This window comes from Oryzias melastigma, linkage group LG19, assembly GCF_002922805.2.
Source record: "Oryzias melastigma strain HK-1 linkage group LG19, ASM292280v2, whole genome shotgun sequence".
Lineage (NCBI taxonomy): Eukaryota > Metazoa > Chordata > Actinopteri > Beloniformes > Adrianichthyidae > Oryzias > Oryzias melastigma.
This window is the reverse complement of record NC_050530.1, coordinates 14,363,365-14,370,203: the sequence shown is the minus strand read 5'-3', so window position 1 is coordinate 14,370,203 and position 6,839 is coordinate 14,363,365.

The window sequence follows — 6,839 nt, the reverse complement described above, 5'->3', positions numbered from 1 at the left end:
GAAATCATTTAAACTCATTTTCTTCCACTTGACTCACCTGGGCTTACACTGTGAAACATGAATAAACACGTGTAACACTGACGGAAACTAGTATTGTACTGTTTTCACATGCACCTCGGAGCTATGTTCATATACAGACATGTGTGCAGGACGGAAGGTAGGGCAGCAAGCACAAATTAAAAGTATTTTTCTTCTGTCAATGCAGTTATTTTCTCATTAGCCAACTGACACGGTCGGATTCAGAATCTGTGCATTCTGACCCCATCAGCACCTTTGTACATGTGGCTCATGTAGAAAACACAGATGACTTAATGAAACATAAATCATGTGAGGCGCACTTGTCAGGTGTATTTCTAAATTGAAACTAAGCCATGTTTGCATTACTTGCAACAACAATTTTTTTAATAAATATACTGTATGCATTTGTGATGTATTAAGCTGCAGCTGGATGGCTCAGTTGGTTGGGTGTAGGGCTGGTAGGAGGGAAACCTGGGTCCACTTCCTTGGGAGCACAATGAGCTTCATCCAGTGTGAGTCCTTAAGCCAAGACCCTTCATGCTACTTCCTAGATATGTAGTCATAATAGGAACCCAAGTCTGGGCCTCCCTGTGCCAGACAAATTACAGGGTTTTGTCAGGAAAAGCATCAAGTGTAAAAACTTTCTGCCAAAACCACCCGTGCGAAACAGTAAAAGCTCATTAGCTGCGCGCCAACACCTGACGAGATGTGCTGAATGGTGAACAACTGTTATTTTCAGACAAGTCTAAACCAGGAAAAATGCTCTATAACTCACCATAACCGCGGCTGTCTTTATTCAGCTGGTTATGCCTCATATTATGACCACTACAAACGTTCTTAATCCCAAGTCGCGACATATTTTTAATTTGGTTAAAGAACCCTCTGCGTCACTTTTTGACGTTCTGGATGTCCCCAACTTGTCGATTTTTTTTTAATGTGATGGCTGTTCTACTTAAATCAATGGTCTCCAACCTCTGGGCCGCGAGCTGGAACCGGTCCAGTATCGCAGTGCGGAGCGCACCGTTACTCAAACCTGGTACCAGTACCCTAACTCTAAGCTGGCACCAGACGCGATACTGAACGCGGTACAGGATGCAGTATTGGATACAGTATAGGATGCAATACCGGGCACTAACCTGACGCAGTACTGAACGTGAACCATTACGAAGTTAGGGTACCGTTGCTGGTTTAGGGTACTGGTACTGGACACCTCACAAGGACCAGCCTCGACAGCCGGGAGGGTGTGGCAGGACAGCCTGTGCCGGGACAGCCAGCGCCGGGTAGACAGCCGGGAGAGCGCGGCGGGACAGCTAGCGCCGGGTCAACAGCCGGGAGAGCCCGCCGAGAGAAGCCAGCGCTGTAGCTGAGCCCTGAGAGCAGCGTGCTGGACCGTCCTCCGAGTGGAGCAGCTCAGGGGAAGCCTTCAGATCAAAAATGAAACTTACAGTGGCTTTACCTTGTCACACAAGTATTGAGTAGCGACAGTCCAGTGTGAAAACCATATGCTACAAGTGTCGTGCTCATTGTTAATGTAGCAGTAGACACGAAATGTCCTGTGTTGTACTAAATTTAACATTATGATTGGCAGGACTCACAATTGATCTAATATATGTTGTATTAATATATATATATATATATATAATTATAATTATAATTATTATTATAATGTGTAAAATCTGATTTTCTTACATGGGAGAAACAGGGCAACATTTCCTGTGCCGCCACCCTGAAAATGTTCATAGAAGGAACTTCGACATTTGAAACATCTATGTTTGCATCCCAGTCCTCAACAGAAAGTCTGGGATCGATCAGAACAGTTCAGAGAAGCATAAAAGCCAAAGTTACATTTTTGAGAATTTGGAAAAGCTTTAAATTAGAAAGGTTCAGAGCCCATATCAAGCACAGTACCACCAACAGACCTCCTAAAAACTCTTCAGTCACTCAGAGCTGTGGGCTGCCTCAGACAGGTTAGCAGAAATCCAGCTGTCCTTATAAATGGGATCTGGACTTCTTGTGAAGATGGTGGGCCTTGCAGAAACAATCAATACAGACCTCTGGTAATGGGGGGCTTTATGGTGGAGCGAACAGGCAAAGGTCATTCTTCACTAAGCAGCACATGACACCCCACCTATAAAAACAGACACCTAAATGAGTCGCACACTGAGCAGCACCTCCTCGAGCCTTCCCTGCAGTCAGATACAGTAATGGCAGCATCATACTGGCTTTGCGAGACAGACTGAAAGATCAATCAGGGGAAGGTTGGATGCAGTTTTAAGGTAAGCTGGCTGTTTTCTGCGTTTAGTTCTGTGAGGTTGGACCTGCTAACCTCAGCGTGTTCATTGATGAGAAGGAAAGTGACCTAAAAAATTGAAATTTATTTATTTTAATAAAAACTTGGATCCGACTTGCACAGAGTACTCCTGGTCTAGTGGCATGCAAAGACAAAAGCTTGTAAAATAAGGTTCACTTATATATGTTGAAGGTGGCGTAATTTGGCTCCAGGCGAATGTTTGTCAGGAGAGAAGAACCCTAAAATCCGTAACACCTTATATGGTCAGATTTACAAAACCTACACCTTGAGTGGTCCATGGTCCGGCTACTGCCAGCAAGGTAACTTATGGCTTTGTTTGTCAGTGGAAAAGTACGGATTAGGTCCCTTGAAGCACCCACCTAACTGGTTTCAACTGGTCTGCAGCTCCACGTGGGTTAATGAGTTCATATAGGTGTTATAAAAGAGTAACGTAATATAAAACTATTAAAAAACCTTCATGTATAAAACCCCTCATTTCCCCTTTTTGAGCTTTCATAAGAGCTCAGTTCCTGGTTGAAAGATTGAAAGATTTTTAGCCAATTGGCTTCAAGTTCTATTTAGTTTTAGTTTAAGAACTCCTCTCCTTTTCCACGTTACGGCGGACGTTAGCAGTTAAAACCTAATGGTAAATTGTTTACACTTTCGTCTTGTGAAAGTAATTTTTAAAACCTACCGTTAGCCATTTCAAGACCCACTCTGATAAAAACCGTGTTTGTTGTGTCTTTAAATCATGGATGATGGGAAGTGAAGCAGGCCTGCTCCATGCCCTCAGTCTTGAACACCAACTCAGAGGCGAAAACTACTGCCGCTCTGCAGAAACTATGTCCTACAAAAAAAACACAAGTTTTTGTTTTTTGGATAAAAATTACGTCAGCATAATTAAAAATCCTCTTGGTCAAAAATGTATCTCGCTATATTGATCTTTAAAGTCTTTCTAGTAAAAATAAATAAATAAATTAAAAGTTCTACGACAAAAATGAAAAAATCATGAAGTAACTTGACAAATCCAAGGATATATTTATAATAACAGAAAGGGTTTGACAAAAGTAATGGTTTCTCATGGAGCTCCACCTTATATTTATCAGACATTAGTTTTTAAATAAATGTTTTTAACTTTAGATCCAGGTTGCAGTGGCTTTTGTTTGACCACTTCTTCAGTAAAATAATAACTTTCTCATCCTGTGTCCTTCAACAGTCACCTTCCTCGACATGCAAATTAACATTGAAAAATGTGGACTAAACTATTCTCAAACAGTTTCTTAGGGTGCCAGGATTTTCATTTTATCCACAAAAAACCTGCAAGTTCTGACAAAAACGCAGAAGGACATTGAAGGAAAATTTCCAGTAAAAATCTGTTACATCTAGTTTTTCTATTTTTCTAAATAAATATATTCTCCATTAGAAAATTTTTCATTTAAAGCTACCATTACTCTCAAAATTCCTTCATCTACCAACAGCAGCTGAGGCCTTTAAATCTTCGATAAATATGGGCCATCTCACCCTCAGCCTGTTATTACCAACCTGTGCTTTGTCATTAATAACTCTCCCAATGAAACCTTTAATAGTCCAGAGAGCCTTAATTTAACATTACCCACATATTTAATCATAGCTTTGAGCTAAGACGGCTCTGGAACATTTTTAAGATATTTTAGTCGCTGATGATAAAAATAGCTGTTTTTTGACAATATAATAAAGCAAATGAAAGATTTTCATGGATCATGTATGTGTTTGGATGTGAGTGAAAATTCACTCAAAAAATTAGCAAATACATAAGCAAAGAAAAAAAAATCTTTGGGTTAATACACAAAAAAACACAAGGAAACATTTAAGTAAGCAGAAGTAAAATAATCCTAAAACATAGGTTCACTTAAATTTAATAAATTACTGATAATTGCAGACCTTCAAACCATATTGTCAAAGAAAAAAAAAAAATACATGAACGGTGGCCTTTCAGAGGGCATAAGACAAATAAGCTCCTCCAGAAGCGTCCTTGAGCAAACATGTTCCCATAGAAACGTTCAGTTTATTTATAAAGTGCGAGTTCACAAGTGGGGAGGTCTCAAGATGCTGCTCAAAAAGCAAATTGCAATAGCAAATATTTCAATCCAATTCCACCTATTGTAACAAAGCCAGATTGTAAAATTGTCCTTTTGGTGTATGCTCTTCCTGGATGCTTTGGCCCATTCTGGCCTACAGCACAAAAACAAGTTTTAAAGTTAAATGGGGATCCTTAAGTCTAAGCCACATCTATGGGTAGATAAGGGTTATCTGCTGGTTAAAAAGGAGCAAACCTTTATGGAGTGTGCACGTGACTCGCACAAAATATCAAGTGTCACGAATCGCTCTGAGAACCCAAACAATAAAAGAAGGAGAATTTGGATCGGGTCCAAGTCTTATAGAGGTGTGAAGAAAACGCCTGGAGCAAGATTTTCAAGAATTGTACCGGTTTGACATTTTCCATCAAGCCTATTTCAACATGTGCTTGTATTGGGTAGCGGAAGTGCAGAGTGAACAGCGTGCATTAAAAACTCATTCAAAAATTCAGGTTCAGTGCATCTTGAGTGCATACGTGGCATAATGTGAATGTGTTTCTCAAATCGAGAAAGGTGGTTTGACCTCTCTCGGTGAGTGGAGTGCTCCTGCCCCAGGTGGAGGCGGTGACACATGGATTGGAGTGGCGTCCAGCGTCATGCTGTCGTTGCACTGCTCCATTGAGGTGAAAAGATAGTTGAGCAAGAAAGCAAAGCTCTCAATTTACTAATCGATCTTTGTTCCAATACTCACTTATGGTCATGAGCTCAGGGTCATGACCGAAAGGACGAGATCCTGAATACATAAATGAGTTTCCTCTGCAGGGTTACTGGGCGTTCTGTTAGAGATGGGGTGAGAAGCTCGGTCACCCGGAGAGAACTCGGAGTAGAGCTGCTGCTCCTCCATATTGAGAGGAGCCAGTTGAGATGGCTCGGGTATCTGGTCCGGATGCCTCCTAGACGCCTCCTTGGAGAGGTGTTCCAGGCATGTCCCACTGGGGGGAGGCCCCGGGGAAGACCCTGGACACGCTAGAGTCTACATCTCAGCTAGGCTTTGAACACCTTGGGGTCCCCCCAGAGGAGCTGGAGGAAGTCTGGGCATCTTTGGTTAGACTGCTGCCCCTATGACCCGGTCCCGGATGAGATCAATGGATGGATGGTGAATGTGTGTGGTTCTGTGTGGTCCTGCAGTGGACTGGCAAACTGTTCAGGGTGTGCCCTACACACAACTGTAGCTGGAAAGGTAACAGTGACCCCATGACCCTGAACATGACTATGTGGGTTTAAAAAAGAGATGGATGTTTATTTAAGGTACTCCAAAGTATGTATTTTACTCTTGTTGTGGTTGTTGTTTGGGTTGGTTTTTGCTGCTCACCTGGATCAGGTGTGTTCAGTCAATAAGAAACTGGGCTCACTCAATCCAGCTAATCAGCAATTACCGAAAAAGGGTAAGATGCAAAACAAGCATGGCAGTAGCTCCTGAGGAACAGGGTTGGAGACCCCTGGTTTCGCTTTTATGGTACATCCTTGTCCTTTGTGTTCAGTCAGATTTATTGTCTGTATCTACTGATGCAAGCCAGTACCAGTAGATTTATATATTCAAGATGGGAACTACTGGCGCTCAGGAAGCACAATATCACGGGACTTCGTCATGTTATCCCATCGGAGCTAGCGAGGAAGTACCGGGGGTGTCGAGCTGGACGTAAACACAAGGCTAAGCTAAAGGCTAAAGCTGTTTACCGGCGGCGCTTCAAGCCATCCATTCCCTCCATCATAATGGGAAATGTCAACGCCCTGAGCAACAAGATGGACGAACTTGCAGTGCTGATCAAAACCCAGCGGTGCTACAGGGAGAGCAGCCTGCTCATCTTCACCGAGTCGTGGCTAACCAGGCAGGTACCGGACGCTAATGTGGATTTACCCGGATTTACCACCGTGAGAGCGGACCGGGACCCTAATGCCACCGGGAAGAGCAAGGGTGGTGGACTCGTCTTGTATGCTAACCAGCGATGGTGTCATCCTAACCATCTAACTGTCAGAGGAGCAATCTGTGACTGTAATCTGGAGCTCCTAGCGGTTAGCATCAGACCCTACCACATGTCACGTGAGTTCTCCCACGTCATCGCACTCTGTGTTTACATTCCTCCGAGAGCGGATGCAGAGGCGGCTCGTGATTCCATCTACAACACAATCACAGCACTTCAGATCAAGCATCCAGAGGCGTTCATCATCATCTCTGGAGATTTTAATCATGTAACTCTGGACACAACTCTGGCTTCTTTCCACCAGTACGTCGACTGCCCCACAAGGAAAAATAACACTCTGGATCTACTGTATGCAAATTCTCAGGATGCATATTCTGTTGTCCCTCTCCCCCCCCTGGGAAATTCAGACCACAACCTCATACACCTGCGACCTAGCTACATCCCTCTGGTGAAAAGACAACCAGTCACCACCAGACAGATCAGGAGGTGGTCTCC